The following is a 17,732-nucleotide window of genomic DNA, read 5'->3' as shown; positions in this document are numbered from 1 at the left end:
GGACAATCATTGTCCGGGTCAGTTTCTACATTACAGCGCTTCAGTGGGTGCGCGCTCTAGATGAATGAAAAAGTCGATCTCTGTGAACATTCACGGGAGTGGCCGTGGTCGAGATGGGAGACCTTCTGGGGTCAGAGGGTATTTTCATACTTTTATCCAAACAGTGAGTTGATGGACTTTTGGTGTTCGTGGTATGTTATGGCGGGGGAGACAAGTCGCACAGCCGTGGCTGACAACTGTGGGCGGAGGGACCAACTAGCTTTCTTCGCAAACTCCAGAGCGGGCAGCAATGTGGATGGAAAACATCGTGGCAAAGACCAGTGCTAATACTAGCCATATATGGGCCAAGGAACATTCAGATAGGGTATATATTTAGATATATAAATATAGTTATATAAATATAATTTTAGCCACTGCAGTAATCAGTGTTATGAAGGGAAAGGGACATTTCGTCCCGAGACGGAATTACCCCGTTAATTCTGACCAGAATTAACGGGGTATGCAAATACAGATCAAGTTCACATATAAACTCATTGTATTGTGAATCAAGTGATTCACATGGTAAGCAAAAGGTGGTATTGGTATAGAACAAATTACAGAACAAATTGATATTAACAGTATTTTTTTATTGTTTTTAAATTATTTTTAAACCCTGATACCGCAGGTATTATCAGGTTTTATGTGTGGATATATGTGTTTTTTTTTTTTTTTTTTTATATAACTTTATTTTCATTTTCAAAAAGAAAACATACAATATCAACATTAAGTGAAATATACATGATTGGTAAAATAATGCTTTCAATATTCTCGGTCTGCAACATATGTAGAGTAGTTCAAATAGTACCTTGAAATGTTCAGTCATAAAGAGTCAATAAGAACATTTGTATAACATTGAGATGCAAAATCTCTTCACTTTAGTTAGTAAATATTTCGTAACAGTAAATACATTCAAGGCAGTTTGTCAAAACAATTATATTTTAACAATATATCTAACCAGAAATTGTAATGTCAATTGGCAGCAGACCAGAGGTATATATAAGTAACAGGTAACCTATATATCAGGTCTCCCAAAAGTATAGGATCAAAATAAAACAAAATATCAAAAGGGTAAAGAAAATAGCAAATAAAAAAGAAGATAAGAGATAGGGGGTAATAGAGTAGAGAAATATTATCATATTTATATCGTTCTTTTGTATGTTTTTGAGAATTGATATATTCAATTATGTTATATTCCTTATTACTACAGGGATGAAAGAATGGGGGATAATTATGTATGAATTTATTAACTTATAAGTTCCACCGCTTCATTTAGCCCATATGGCTGGAGTGTTTGGAGACTATAAATCCAATACATTTCTTTCCTGGCAAGGGTCTCGAACCTGTTCCTATTTTCTGATGGGATTTGTTCCAGCGGAGTGATGGAAAATTGGGCCGATAGTCCCTCATGTGCTTGGCAGATATGTCTTGACAGACCATGGAACATATATTTCCTTTTTATATTGGATCTGTGTTGGTTTAACCTCAAATGTGTAGGTTGAGTGGTCCGTCCCACGTACTGTTTGCCGCATTGGCATTCTATAAGGTAGACCACGAAGTCTGTTTGAGATGTAAGAAACTGTGTAATGGGAAAGGATTCTTTTGTATGTGTGCTGGTAAACTTTTTCTGTCCATTGCATATGGTTAAACAGCACAGGCAAGGGGTTTTATTGCATTTGTATGATCCTATGGTCCCTAATTCCTTTGATTTGTTGGAGGTTTTTTGATGCCGTTTTATATTGCTTGGAGCAATCATCCCCTTCAATGTGAGAACACGTCTGAACATCAGTCCTGGCTTGTCTAGTAGGTGCTGTTTTAGGTAGGGGTCTGTTAGTAATATCTGCCAATGTTTTAATAAAATGTTCCTGATTTTTCTCTGTCCAGCGGGATATGTAGTGATAAAATTACAACCATATTTCTTTTTCTCCTCTTTTTCTTTTTCCAGGTGGGAGGTCCCCACTTGTGGCTTATCAAGACATTCGTCCTGGGTAAGTTGGCACGTTCTTTCATATGCATTATTGATAAGGTCCTTGGGGTATCCTTTCGCTGAGAAACGTATTTTCAAAATCTCGGCTTGTTTGACAAATATGGAGTCGGTGGTGCAATTTTTCTTAACTCTCTTGAACTGTCCATATGGAATGTTTTGTTTCCACTTTTTGTAGTGTCCACTTGAGAAAGGAATATAACTATTGGAGTCAACCTTCTTAAAGATGACCTATTCCTCTTATAGAAGGGACCACCAGAAGAAATCCCCTTGTTTGTCGCTGAAATCAACAAAAACAGCTGGGGACTGACTTTTACCCCCGCCTTCTCCTCACAATCCATTGATTTTTTGGACCTACATATAACTCACCAAGATAACAAATTCCACACGTCAACCTTCTTTAAGAAGGTTGACTCCAATAGTTAAATTTCTTTCTCAAGTGGACACTACAAAAAGTGGAAACAAAACATTCCATATGGACAGTTCAAGAGAGTTAAGAAAAATTGCACCACCGACTCCATATTCGTCAAACAAGCCGAGATTTTGAAAACATGTTTCTCAGCGAAAGGATACCCTAAGGACCTTATCAATAATGCATATGAAAGAACGTGCCAACTTACCCAGAACGAATGTCTTGATAAGCCACAAGTGGGGACCTCCCATCTGGAAAAAGAAAAGAAAAAGAGAAGAAAAAGAAATATGGTTGTAATTTTATCACTACATATTTCGCTGGACAGAGAAAAATCAGGAACATTTTATTAAAACATTGGCAGATATAACTAACACACCCCTACCTAAAACAGCACCTACCAGACAAGGCAGGACTGACGTTCAGACGTGCTCCCACATTGTTGGGGATGATTGCTCCCAGCAATATAAAACGGCATCAAAAAACCTCCAATAAATCAAAGAAATTAGGGACCATAGGATCATACAAATGCAATAAAACCCGTTGCCTGTACTGTTTAACCATATGCAATGGACAGAAAAAGTTTACCAGCACACATACAAAAGAATCCTTTCCCATACACAGTTTCTTACATGTCAAACAGACTTTGTGGTCTACCTTATAGAATGCCAATGCGGCAAACAGTACGTGGGACGGACCACTCAACCTCTACATTTGAGGTTAAACCAACACAGATCCAATATAAAAAGGAAATATATGTTCCATGGTCTGTCAAGACATATCTGCCAAGCACTTGAGGGAATATAGGCCCAATTTTCCATCATTCTGGTGGAACAAATCCCATCAGAAAATAGGAACAGGTTTGAAACCCTTGCCAGGAAAGAAATGTATTGGATTTATAGTCTCCAGACACTCCAGCCATATGGGCTAAATGAAGCGGTGGAACTTATAAGTTAATAAATCCATACATAATTATCCCCCATTCTTTCATCCCTGTAGTAATAAGGAATATAACATAATTGAATATATCAATTCTCAAAAACATACAAAAGAACAATATAAAAATGATAATATATATATATATATATTGTGACAGTGTGGCAAGGAAAGGGTGCATTTCCCACACTGATCCTGCAGAAATCTCCACCTGTGGACTAATCAATGAGGCAGCAGAAAGGGGAAGGGTCCTTAAAAGCAAGAGAAACAGAATAATCTGGGCTCTCCCCTAGACAGAAGTGGCTGTTAGAGGGGGGAGACACCGTGTCCAGTGCCAGGCAGGCACAGCAAGGGCTGCTGAGGACACAAGCGTGAGAGACACGGCTCCTGTAACATATTGCAGGTGGCTGTGCGAATGGGACTTTATGTTCAAATGTGAACTGTGTCTTACAAAGATGCAGGACTTATTGTGTTTAAACTGGCAGGAAATAGCCCATCAGTTAATAGTCAGGCATGCTACATGTGTAGTGAGTGGCTAGACGGCCTAGGAGTTATTTTTATGTTTCGTTTATTTTGTTTATCCTGCACCCCGTTTAATAAACCTGTCAAGGAGCCAGAATTGCAGAAAGGACTCGCTGTTTGCCGGTTTATTGTGGAAAAACGTGTCCTTTGGCTACGGCAAAGGACGATCCCAGAGTGAAACCCTTTACATTTGGTGGAGGATGCGGGCACACGTTGCTAGGAGCAACCAGTGGTCAAGTTGCAGTGGAGTTGTTGCCGGGAGCTACCAACTGTGTATGTTACAAGTGGAGCAGGACTGAGCCTTTGGTGAAGGCGTTGCTAGGGGCAACGGATCGCAAACCTTACAGATGGTTTCTTCAAAATTGGCACAAAAAGAAGAAGAGGTGTATTACCTGATGGAGGACAAAGAAAAATTGCTTGCAGACTTGATGAAAGAGAAAGAAGCGAAGCTTCAGATGCAGAAAGATATGGAGATCCACCAAAGTGAGCTTGTGGCTCTGCAGGATGAACTGTTCCGCTCCCAGGGTCATGTGACCAGCAAGGAGAGCGAATTGGAGAGTCTGGTCCAGCAGTTGTCACTCAAGGAGGAAGAAGTAAATGTTCTGTCTGAGGCATATCGGGCTCTACAAAGTGATCACCAGGCTAGGTTGGTAGCCATGGAAGAGCTCGAGAAGGAGAAAGTGGTAATGGCTCATAAGGTGCAGAGCCTGGAGGCGCAGAACAAAATGCACATTAAGTCTCATGCAGCTACCTTGGATTCGCTGGGAAGGCAGATCTCCGAACAAGAGGCTCAGCTAAAAGTCTATGAGCAGAAAGTGTCCGAGATGGAGCTACTGAGTAAAGACAATGAGCAGATGAGACAACAACTGCTGTCCCTGGAAGATACTGTCAATAACTTGACAGAATTGCTAGAAAGAGAGAAGGTGAACTCCTCTAAACTCAAGAGTGAGCAGCAGAAAGACTTAAAGCTGGAAGGGGACATGAAGGTCCTTAAAGAAAGCAGTGACCAGGCTGCAGCAGAACTGCACAAAGAGAAACTTGTCGTTAGGAGACTTGAAGCGCAAATTGCTCAATTGTATGAAGAACTCAGAATGAAAACCGAGAGTCTGCAGAAGAAGCTGCTGGAGATGGAGATGCCTCCTCTAAAAGTGTCAGAGTCTGAGTGAAGGGCTCAAGAAACAAAGAAGCTGAAGCAAGTCTCACAAGAAGCTCCAGAGTCTGGATGCAGAGTCCGTGATCAGAAAAATAAAGGCGGTACAGACTTGGATGGTCGGGGCCAGAGAAGCTCACACTACAGTCCAGCCTTTGGTGAAAGAAGGCAGAGGCCTGAAAGGACTACCTTGTTTGCAGCCAGTGTCCAGGGCGTTGCCTTGAGCAACATGAAGAAGGTAAGAGGCTCCAAGGAAGTCTTTGGAACACCAGTTGTGAAGAACAGTTTCTATAAAGTGAAGCTGAAAGTTCCTGAAGACTTACAGCAGATGTGTGTAAAGGAATCGGCTCATAAAGACTTTTCAAAGGCAGTGGAAGCCTTTTCGGTGTCTTATGACTCAGAGAATACCCAGCTGGTCATCTTGTCTGACAATGAAGTTACCATTAAGAGGGTGAACATGTTGGGTAACATCCATTTCCGAAGTCTTTCGGACAAAATTGTCTGTGATATCGAGAATCAAAGAAGCCAGAAAGAATCTGGAAAGCTTATGTCTGTCAGTGTCTAGATTCCATGTGCAATTTTATGTACGAAAAGACTTGATGCGCTCAGTAATCGGCACTCGTGGCACAAATATACAACAAGCAAGGAGAATCCCTGGGGTGACTGCTGTTGTTCTTGATAAAGATACATGTACGTGTCATGTGTATGGTGAGAACCAAGATGCTGTGAAGAAGGCAAAAAGTTACCTGAAGTTGGCTGAGGAGGTAATCTGGGTTCCCCGAAACTTGGTGGGAAAAGTCATTGGGAAGAAAGGAAGGCACATTCAGAAGGTTGTCGACCAGTCAGCGATTGTTAGCGTGAGAGTTGAGAGTGATAAGAAGAGCTCCCAAGACGAGGGAATGGTCCCCTTTGTATTCCTGGGCACAAAGGACAGTGTTACTAAAGCAACCATTCTACTGGACTACCACCTCAAAAGGTTGAAGAAAGTGGACCAACTTCAGCTAACTCGACCAAAGAGAAGGACAGAGGCATGGTCGTGTGTGCACTGTCTTTTGAAGACAAGTGCTCATCCCCGGTGGTCTGAGCAGAGGGGGGGGGGGGGTGGAAGTGACAGTGAGGCAAGGAAAGGGTGCATTTCCCACACTGATCCTGCAGAAATCTCCACCTGTGGACTAATCAATGAGGCAGCAGAAAGGGGAAGGGTCCTTAAAAGCAAGAGAAACAGAATAATCTGGGCTCTCCCCTAGACAGAAGTGGCTGTTAGAGGGGGGGGGAGACACCATGTCCAGTGCCAGGCGGGCACAGCAAGGTCTGCTGAGGACACAAGCGTGAGAGACGCGGCTCCTGTAACATATAGCAGGTGGCTGTACGAATGGGACTTTATGTTCAAATGTGAACTGTGTCTTATAAGGCTGCAGGACTTATTGTGTTTAAACTGGCAGGGAAAAGCCCATCAGTTATTAGTCAGGGCATGCTACATGTGTAGTGAGTGGCTAGACGGCCTAGGAGTTATTTTTATGTTTTGTTTATTTTGTTTATCCTGCACCCCGTTTAATAAACCTGGCGAGGAGCCAGAATTGCAGAAAGGATTATAGCATTATAGAGTTTTCTGGACTCTTGGATATGCTCTTGTTCTTAAACAAAGGTACAAAAACCAAAAATGGCCGGTCAGGGCTATGGAGACGTTGCGCCTACATCTTACGGCCACATGAGCCCTGTGGGTGCTTGTGAGATTAGGTCCTTTGTACCCACACGGCAGGGTCCGGGACACAAATTTTGATTTAAATTTCAAATAAAAAAAATCACACATTTCAATGGTCTCCTCATGCTGCAGCCAACTCCAGGCTGCGTCATTCTGGTAATATATAGAGAGCACTTGCTGTCCTTCATTTTCGTAAAAAATTTTCGTCAAAAATGTTTGCCTTTTTTATTAGGGATTGTGAAGCTTTGGTGCGTACTCATGCATCAGCCAACTCCAGCCTGTGTCATTCATGCAATATATGCTTTACTGATGGCGCTGCTGGGCCTGGGTCTGGGAATTTCACATTTTCTCATAGGTAGCACCCGCTATCCATAAGTCTTCTTCATATATTTCTACAATTGTTGTGTTTTGTTTGAGGGATTGTGAAGCCCTAGTGTGTACTCATTCATCAGCCAACTCCAGGGTGTGTCATTCATGCAACATATAGGTAGCACCCGCTGTCCTAAATATTATTAAAATTATTTTAAAAATGGTTGCTTTTTTGGGGGATTCTGAAGCCCTGGTGTGTACTCAATGCTGCTTCCTGCTACACTCTGTCAGCCCGTTGGTCCTGCGACAGTGTGCTACTCCGCCTCCACATCCTCCACTGTGTCTTAAGCCTCCACTGCCCGAACAAGTCTCAGTGGCCCTTCAGCATACCATATGTGCAGGTCACGGCGGTGTCACGCTGTTCTTCACATGGTTTGCCTTGGCGAGAAGTCTTGGAAACAATGGCCGATCAGGGCAATGGAGATGTTTCACCTAAATCTCACGGCCACATGAGCCCTGTGGGGGCTTGTTGGATTTGGTCCTTCGTACCCACACGCTGGGGTCCGGGACACGCAAAGGTTGTTTTAAATTTCAAATAAAAAAATGATGCCGCTGCTGGGCCTGGGTCTGGGAATTTCAAATTTTCTCATGGGTAGCACCCGCTATCCAAAATCTTTTTCAAAAATTTCTAAAATTGTGGTGTTTTTTGGGGAGGATTGTGAAGCCCTGGTGTGTACTCATGCATCAACCAACTCTAGGCTGTGTCATTCAGGCAATATATGGGTTACTGATGCCGCTGTGGGGCCTGGGTCTGGTAATTTCTAATTTTCTCATAGGTAGCACCCGCTATCCAAAATCTTTGGTTTAAATTTCTTAATTCATCTTTTAATCTTAGGGATTGTGAAGGCCTAGTGCCTACTCATGCTGCTGGCAACTCCGGGCTGTGCCATTTATCCACTATATGGCCTCCTCAGGCTGCCAACACCTCCAAGCTGTGTCATTCAGCCACTATATGGTCTCCTCATGCTGACAACATGTCCATGCTGTGTCATTCAGCCACTATATGGTGTCCTCATGCTGCCAACACCTCCACACTGTGCCATTCAGCCACTATATGGTGTCCTCATGCTGCCAACACCTCCACGCTGTGCCATTCAGCCACTATATGGTCTCCTCATGCTGACAACACCTCCATTCTGTGTCATTCAGCCACTATATGGTCTCCTCATGCTGCCAACACCTCCATTCTGTGTCATTCAGCCACTATATGGTGTCCTCATGCTTCAACCTCATCCAAGCTGTGTCATTCAGCCACTATATGGTGTCCTCATGCTGCCAACACCTCCACGCTGTGCCATTCAGCCACTATATGGTGTCCTCATGCTTCAGCTTCATCCAAGCTGTGTCATTCAGCCACTATATGGTGTCCTCATGCTGCCAAAACCTCCACGCTGTGCCATTCAGGCAGTAAATGTTCTCCTCATGCTGCCAACACCTCCACGCTATGTTATTCAGTCACTATATGGTCTCCTGACACTGATGCCATCACCAGGCTCTGTCATTGTGCTGCTGTGCGGCAGTGATTCTAAAAGCGATGCCGGTAATCTGCATGTTATTCTGAATAACAGTATTATTTCACTACCCCAGCACACTCCATATGCGTTTTAGAACACAGCAAAGTGTTCTATACCCCTATAGAGGCTGTATGTAGGCTAGAAATAGCCTTTTTTTTATATAGATTCGCCACAAAAATTTTTGGGATCAAAACAAACTTTTTCTGAAAATTCGGCGAATCGTCCGAATCAAATTTTTGAAAAGTTCGCGCATCTCTAAATGTTACCAGTGTTTATTTTTTTTCCTTAAAATGCTGCAGCCAGTTAGCTGGAAGTCAACAGGAAGTATAAAATGTACCACAAACAATGATTTTATAGTGGCATTTCTCTTGTGCAGTGCTTTTAGGGTCAGTAGTAGTTTGTTTTTTCTTCAAAACTCAGCATGTTCTACACTTGTGGCCATAAGTTTTGAGACTGACAAATTTTAGTCAGTGATTTTAGATCTTTTAGTCATATGTTTCTATTGTATACCATACCAAAGTACAGTTTTAAGCATTTCATGAGTTTTTAAACATATATTGACAAATACATCAGGTTTAGGCAAATTACCCTTCTTTTCAAGACTTCTGCAAATCCCTTGGCATAATAATAAATAGCTGCTTCTGGGACAAAACATGATTGATGGAAGCCCATTTTTGCCTATTCAGGGCTTGGAGCTTATTACAATTTCTATCTTTTTGTTTGTCCACCTACTTTTTGAGCATTGACTACAGGTTTTCAATAAGAATGGTCCCAGCATGCTTTACTGTTAGCAAGACACATGACTCATGGTAGCACTCACCTTTCTGCTCCAATCATTCTTCCGGATATCCCAAACAGTCTGAAGGGGGCTTCACCAGAAAAAATAACTTTACCCAGTCCTCTGCAGTCTAATCCCTGTACTTCCTGCAGTCAGTCTGTCCTTGATATTGTTCTTTGAGAGAAATTACTGCTTTGCTGTCCTTCTTGACATCAGAACAGCCTCCAAAAACCTTTGCCTCACTCTGTGGGCAGAGGCACTGCCAGCTACCATTCCTGAGCAAGCTCTGCACTAGTGTTGAACTGATCCCATAGCTGAATCTTTGTTAGGAGATGGTCCTGGCACTTGCGGTCATGACGGTAGATGTGTCTTTATTTTCTTAGGACTCTCCAATGTCTGGCTCTGGCCGAACACGAAGAGTTAAATGACTCTAGTTGGGCTGGAGCTGCTTGGAGCTCACCTGTGTCGTCTGGGTGTGGTTCTTAGGTCTGCTTCCTATCAGGAAGGTGTATCCCTGATCACCTGCCTATATAAGCTAGGAACAGTGATCAGTTCATTTTCTGTGAAAATGTCATGTATGGGCAGGGAACAGAGAAGCCCTAACTCACCCACAGGCACTGTCCCTAGTTATTGCCTATCTGCCCTAAGTGACAGATCCACAACCATGATGACAAACTTTCCCTGCTAAGTGCTAGGGCAGCGTTGTCAAAATAATAAAATACAAAAACAGTAGGAGTCTGGAAGCAGCTGGAGGCACACAAACTAACAGAGATATACTAAGACACACACACGGTCAAAACAATGTCAGTCTAGCCAAGGTTGGTACCAGGAAATAGCGGAGTACAGGAACGCAGAGCAAGAGAAGAGTCAAGTCAAAAATCAATAAACAAGCACGTATTCAGTAAGAAGGAGGTGTCAGCTAAGGTATAACCTTTCACAGACAATTAATTGATCACTGCTCCTAGCTTATATAGGCAGGTAATCAGGGATACACCTCCCTGATAGGTAGCAGAGCTGAGAACCACATCCAGATGACACAGGTGAGCTCCAAGCAGCTCCAGACCAACTAGAGTAAAAAAAAAAATCCAAACTCCTAAATAGCGTATTGTTGGTCACTTTTTATATAATGAAAAAATGAATCAATTTTTTGTATTGATCAAAAGGTCCGATCAATACAAAAATGACACCGCTAAAAACTTCAGATCATGGCGCAAAAAAAAATGAGCCCTCATACCGCCCCGTATGCAGAAAAATAAAAAATTTATAGGGGTCAGAAGATGACAATTTTAAACATATACATTTTCCAGCATGTAGTTATGATTTTTCCAGAAGTATGACAAAATCAAACCTATATAAGTAGGGTATCATTTTAATCATATGGACCTACAGAATAAAGATAAGGTGTCATTTTTACCGAAAAATGCACTGCGTAGAAACTGAAGCCCCCAATATTTACAAAATGCAGTTTTTTCTTCTTCTTTTAGGGGGAAAATTGAAAGAATTATGATTTTTTAAAGGTAAGGAGGAGAAAACTAACGTGCAAAAACGGAAAACCCCCGGGTCCTTAAGGGGTTATGGCTGAGTTTACACTTGGTTTTTTGTCCTGTGTTTATTGGTTTGAAAAAAACGCCAGTGCAATTTGCATCTGGCGTTTTTTCAGGCATTTTCATTTGTGTGGAAATTGCATTTTAGGCACCTTGGCAGTTTTTCAAGCCTTTCCAAGTTGGATTTTTTGAACTTTGTGGCTGACTCCAGAAAAAATGGCTGCTGTTTCTCTTCCTGGGAACAGCCCCTTTTTTCACAGGTGAAAAAATGCAAATACATGGCGTTTTTAATGGCGTTTTTTCTCATGGGAGAAAAATGCCTCAATTTTGAAAAAAAAAATGCCAGTGGCTCAACATGCTGCAACTTTGGAAAACTGCCAAGGAGTTGAAAAATGCCAAAAAAGAGAGAAAAAAACGCCAAAAGGATAAAAAAAACGACAAAATGAAATACGCCAAGTGGAAATTTTTTTTCGCGATTTCTCATTGATTTACATCTAACATCTGGCCACAGCATTTTTTGGACGAAAAAATGCCATGCGGCAGATTTGGTGTTTTTACAAAAAAAAGACAAGTAAAAACTTAGCCGTTCTTCGGCCGGGAGCGACGCCCCCTCTGCTTGATTGATGGGCCGCGTCATCACTCTGCTCCGTCTGTTCAGTGACGCGGCCCATCAATCAAGCGGAGGGGGCGTCGCTCCCGGCCGAAGAACGGGAGTAGATGAGAAGAGCTCCCCGCCCAGGTGACTACTTACGGCAGCGGCGGTGACTAGTTTATAACTTCATATCTTCACCATTCCTGGGGGCAGGAGCGTCCCCCGGGAATGGTGAAAATAAAGATTTTACCCTATATAACGCTTTACCAAGCGTTATATAGGGTAAAATCTGATGATTGGTTCCCTTTAAGGACCGGTACGTCATGAGTCCGCTCCCATTCTATGACGCGGGGCCACGGCATTTCCCCACATCATAGCTAGTCGGGCCTGGCACCTAGCAATGGCCGGGACCCGTGGCTAATAGCGTGCGGCACTGATCATGGTGCCGTGCTATTAACCCTTTAGACACGGCGTTCAAAGTTGATTGCTGCGTCTAAAGTGAAACTAAACTAATGCCGGTTAGCTCAGGGGGCTGTTCGGGATTGCTGTGGTGAAATCGCAGCATCCTGAACAGCTGTAGGACATGAGGAGGGTCCCTTACCTGCCTCCTGGTGTCCGATAGCCGAATGACTGCTCAGTGCCTGAGATCCAGGCATGAGCAGTCAAGTAGCAGAATCATCGGTCAATGGTTTCCTATGAGAAACAATTGATCAATGTAAAAGATCAGTGTGTGCAGTGTTATAGGGGCTAACACTGCAAAAAAAAGGGAATAAAGATCATTTATCCCCTTCCCTAATAAAAGTTTGAACAACCCCCCCTTTTCCCATAAAAAAAACCAGTGTAAATAAAAATTTTTTTTACATATGTGGTATCGCCGCATGTGGAAATGTCCAAATTATAAAAATATATCGTTAATTTAACCACACGGTCAATGGCGTACACACAAAAAAATTCCAAAGTCCAAAATAGCGTATTTTTGGTCACTTTTTAAATAATGAAAAAATTTATAAAAAGCGATCAATAAGTCCGATCAATACATGGTACCGCTAAAAACTTCAGATCATGTCGCAAAAAATAAGCCCTCATACCGCCCCATACACGGAAAAATAAAAAAGTTATAGGGGTCAGAAGATGACAATTTTAAACATATGCATTTTCCTGCTTGTAGTTATGATTTTTTCCAGAAGTACGACAAAATCAAACCTATATATGTAGGGTATCATTTTAATCGTATGGACCTACAGAATAAAGAAAAGGTGTCATTGTTACGGAAAAATGTACTGCGTAGAAACGGAAGCCACCAAAACATACCAAATTTTTGTAATTTTGTTGCACAATAATTTTTTTTACATTTCACCATAGATTTTTGGGTAAAAAGGCTGATTTCATTACAAAGTAGAATTGGTGGGGCAAAAAATAAGCCATCAACCTGGGAAAAGCTGAGATACCACTAATTTTATATGCTAAAAAATGAACATCCGGGGGCAATGATCACATGTGAGATCAGCCATCAAACACAGGTACAGACACTTTATTATGAACTACACTAATTTTACAGCACAGTCAAATAAAATAATAAATCCTGGAATACCGCTTTAACAATTCATATTATCAGTGTTATTAATAGAGCAGAGCATAACACATTGTAATATGAACTCATTTTGAAATGCTGCCAATTATATCTAAGCAACAGTCTCAAATATTTCAAAATATTTACTGATCTTACACTTTACTTCCTGAATAAAATCCTACTTTTTCCTTCCATGCGAATTCTTGAGGCAATTATCAAAATCTATCATCTTCTCCAGTTTACTGATTTCAGTTATGTAATCGCAGATATCTGACCTGTACTGAAATCAATATTTGCTGTAAAGAGTCATTTCAAGGTGCTGAAATACATAAATCAAAGCCAAAAGCCGTGGACACCATTTGCCATTTACTGAGTGACAGGACACCATTGTTTGTGGCTTATGTAGCGTTCCCAGATCTCAGGTAGCATTCATAGAGTTCCTACTAGTTAAAATTTTTAATATGTCTTTAAGTGGTATTACCCCATATCTCTTGGATATGCCAACTTTATGACTGGTGAGCAGCTAAACTCTGGAACTCCCGAATATTGTTAAAATAAAAGGATTTCCAAGGACCTTTCAATTGAATAGGGCCAGCTTTAGTTCTTTGTTTAGCCAGCAGTTATTTATGGGGAAAACCAATGAAGGGGTGACACTGATACACCAGTGCTCTGGCCTCTTTATTTCAAGATTGCAGCAGACCCAAAAGGTTCTGACAACAAAATAATGGCATATCCTGGACATTTATTTAAGCCATTTAATTACATCAGAAAAAGCTTAAACACATATACAGTCATGGCCGTAAATGTTGGCACCCCTGAAATTTTTCTAGAAAATAAGGTAGTTCTCACATGAAAGGATTGCAGTAACACGTGTTTTGCTATACACATGTTTATTATATTATAACCAAAAAAGGGAGAAAAAAGCAAATTGGACATAATGGGGGAGATTTATCAAAACCTGTGCAGAGGAAACTTGCCCAGTTGCCCATAGCAACCAATCAGCTTGCTTCTTTCATTTTTATGAAGGCCTGTGAAAAATGAAAGAAGCAATCTGATTGGTTACTATGGGCAACTGGGCAAGTTTTCCTCTGCACAGGTTTTGACAAATCTCCCCCAATGTCACACCAAACTCCAAAAATGGTCTGGACAAAATTATTGGCACCTTTAACTTAATATTTGGTTACACAACCTTTGGAAAAAATAACTGAAATCAGTGGCTTCCTATAACATCAATAAGCTTCTTAAACCCCTCAGCCGGAATGTTGGACCACTCTTCCTTTGAAAACTGCTCCAGGTCTCTCTTATTGGAAGGGCGCCTTTTCCCAACAGCAATTTTACCTGTACTCTGCTGGCCACTTCCAAACTCTCCAGCGCTTTGTTGCCATCCATTTCTGGGGTCTTTTTCACGTATGTTTGGGGTCATTGTCCTGCTGGAAGACCCAAGATCTCGGATGCAAACCCAGCTTTCACTGGGCTGTACAGTGCGACCCAAAATCCATTGGTAATCCTCAGATTTCATGATGCCTTGCACACATTCAAGGCACCCAGTGCAAGAGGCAGCAAGACAACCCCAAAACATCATTGAACCTCCACCATATTTCACTGTAGGTACTGTGTTCTTTTCTTTGTAAGCCTCATTCCGTTTTCGGTAAACAGTAGAATGATGTGCTTGTTATGCCGAGCGCTCCGGGTCCCCGCTCCTCCCCGGAGCGCTCACAGCGTTCTCCTGTTCGCAGCGCCCCGGTCAGACCCGCTGACCGGGTGCGCTGTGATAATGTCCCTAGCCGGGATGCGATTTGCGATGCGGGACGCGCCCGCTCGCGGTGCGCATCCCGACCCGCTTACCAGACTCGCTCCCCATCTGTGCTCTCCCGGCGCGCGGCCCCGCTCCCTAGGGCGCGCATGCGATTTAAAGGGCCGGTGCGCCACTGATTGGCGCATGGTTTTTAATTAGTGTGTTCACCTGTGCACTTCCCTATATCACCTCACTTCCCCTGCACTTCCTTGCCGGATCTTGTTGCCATTGTGCCAGTGAAAGCGTTCCTTGTGTATCCCTAGCCAGTGTTCCAGACCTCTTGCCGTTGCCCCTGACTACGATCCTTGCTGCCTGCCCTGACCTTCTGCTACGTCCGAGCTTGCTCTTGTCTAATCCCTTGTACCGCGCCTATCTCAGCAGTCAGAGAGGATGAGCCGTTACCGGTGGATACGACCTGGTTGCTACCGCCGCTGCAAGTCCATCCCGCTTTGCGGCGGGCTCTGGTGAAAACCAGTAGCAACTTAGAACCGGTCCACCGACACGGTCCACGCCAATCCCTCTCTGACACAGAGGATCCACCTCCAGCCTGCCGAATCCTGACAGTGCTTTACCAAAAAGCTCTATCATGGTCTCATCTGTCCACAGGACATTTTCCCAGAAGGATTTTGGCTTACTCAAGTTCATTTTGGCAAAATGTAGTCTTGCTTTTTTATGTCTCTGTGTCAGCAGTAGGGTCTACCTGGGTTTTCTGTCATACTGTTTCATTTCATTTAAATGTCGACGGATAGTTTGCGCTGACACTGATGCTCCCTGAGCCTGTAGGACAGCTTGGATATCTTTGGAACTTGTTTGGGACTGCTTATCCACCATCCGGACTATCCTGTGTTGACACCTTTCAACAATTTTTCTCTTCCGTCCATGCCCAGGGATATTAGCTACAGTACCATGGGTTGCAAACTTCTTGATAATGTTGCGCACTGTGGACAAAGGCAAATCTAGATGTCTGGAGATAGACTTGTAACCTTAAGATTGTTGATATTTTTCCACAATTTTGGTTCTCAAGTCCTCAGACAATTCTCTTCTCCTCTTTCTGTAGTCCAGTTTGGCACACACAGACACACAATGCAAAGACTAAGTGAACTTCTCTCCTTTTTATCTGCTTTCAGGTGTAATTTTTATATTGCCCACACCTGTTACTTGCCCCAGGCGAGTTTAAAGGAGCATCACATGCTTGAAACAATCTTATTTTTCCACAAATTTGAAAGGGTGCCAATAATTTTGTCCAGCCCATTTTTGGAGTTTGGTGTGACATTATGTACAATTAGCTTTTTTTTTTTTTCTCCCTTTTTTGGTTTAGTTCCAATGCACACAAAGGGAATAAACAACAGTGTATAGCAAATCATGTGTTACTGCAATCCTTTTCTGTGAGAAATGCTAAATTTTCTTGAAAAATGTCATGGGTGCCAACATTTACGGCCATGACTGTAACCATGACATACACTGGAGATCAAAATTAGAGAACGACACACAATTTCCTAAGTGTCAAGGTCACAGTGTAGTCCTATGTGAATATATCCTAACATGAGTAAAATAGCAGTTTTTTAAGCTTATTTCATAAATTGTATTTATTCTAAAGCACAGAATAAAAATGTTAATGAGATAATTGAAAAAGAACACTGATCAAAATTACAGAACACTTTCAGATACCTGCAAGCTATAATATAGTTCTATTTTCCTTAATGATCTGACAAACCCTATTTAACTGGCAGCCTAACTTTCCAGTTTTCACTGAATTTTCAAAAATGGAGTGTTGTTCCAAAGTGACAGAAACCCTCCGGCAGCAGGTTGTCCAGATGAAGGCCAAAGGGGTGACCCTATCGGCCATAGCAGAGGAAGTTGGTCAATCCAAGTCTGTGATTTGTAGAATATTGCATCTTTACAACATCACAAACTCATTCAAGTCCCTTAAGAAGGTTGGTCACCCTCGAAAGACAAATGCAAGAGAGGACAGGATACTGCAGAGAATCTCCATGGGTAATCGTTTCAACACTGTAGCTGGAATTGCTCGCCAGTTCAGCACTAAACAGGGTAAGGATCTGTCTTGTCATACTGTGTCTCGACGTTTAAAAGCATTTGTGTAACACTCACGTTTCAGAAGTACATTAACAGAGAAGATGAACAAGGGCTTGGAAAGCCGAGTAAGAGGAAGATGATACTTGTGGACCAAAGAAGCATCAATAAAGTAATCTGCGGATTCAGAATCCAAAAATGCTGTAGCACTGAAGGAAGACTTGGCTGAAGCGAAGACTTGTACAGAAATAGTTAAGTGTGGAGAGGTAATATTCACACCCAGGGACGCCGCTCCCACAAACCCGAGGTGTGAGCATTTCCCGGATGCTGTGGGAGAGCTGTACAGTTCTTGAGGAAATGCTCTGGGCTAGCACAATACAAGCACAAATTCTGACTACGTCATTGTGACCTCTCCTGTTGCGTAAGACGAGAACGATCCACTTGCATAGCCTCTTCGGCAAGAAGCGCAGGAAACTGAAGAGGTGGACGTTGAAACATGGGTGCCAGGCGAGGGTATCTCCGTGTTCGGACAGGTTCCCTCTCTAAGCGCAGTTCATCAATGCATGTGGCCAAGTGGATAAGTTCAGTCAAAGAAGATGGAGGTTCCCGTGCTGTGAGGGCATCTTTAATCCTGCTTGACAGTCCTTTTTTAAATGTGGCACACAAGGCCTCATCCTTCCATACAAGTTCAGAGGCCAGAGTGCAGAATTAAACCGCTTAGTCACCATCAGAAGAATTCCCTTGACAGAGGTTCAGCAACGCCATCTCAGCAGAAGAGGCATGTGCGGGTTACTCAAAGA

The 17,732-nt window shown here is 42.5% G+C and overlaps 1 pseudogene; it reads left to right on the top strand.

Annotated features, from left to right (window-relative positions):
• The first annotated feature begins 5,266 nt into the window (after positions 1-5,266).
• Positions 5,267-17,003, top strand: LOC130267852 (fragile X messenger ribonucleoprotein 1 homolog; annotated as a pseudogene).
• The last annotated feature ends 729 nt before the right edge of the window (positions 17,004-17,732 follow it).

Source organism: Hyla sarda, chromosome 1 (genome assembly GCF_029499605.1).
Source record: "Hyla sarda isolate aHylSar1 chromosome 1, aHylSar1.hap1, whole genome shotgun sequence".
In the NCBI taxonomy this organism is placed as follows: domain Eukaryota; kingdom Metazoa; phylum Chordata; class Amphibia; order Anura; family Hylidae; genus Hyla; species Hyla sarda.
The sequence above is the reverse complement of the archived record's forward strand: the minus strand, read 5'-3'. Positions and strand labels throughout refer to the sequence as shown.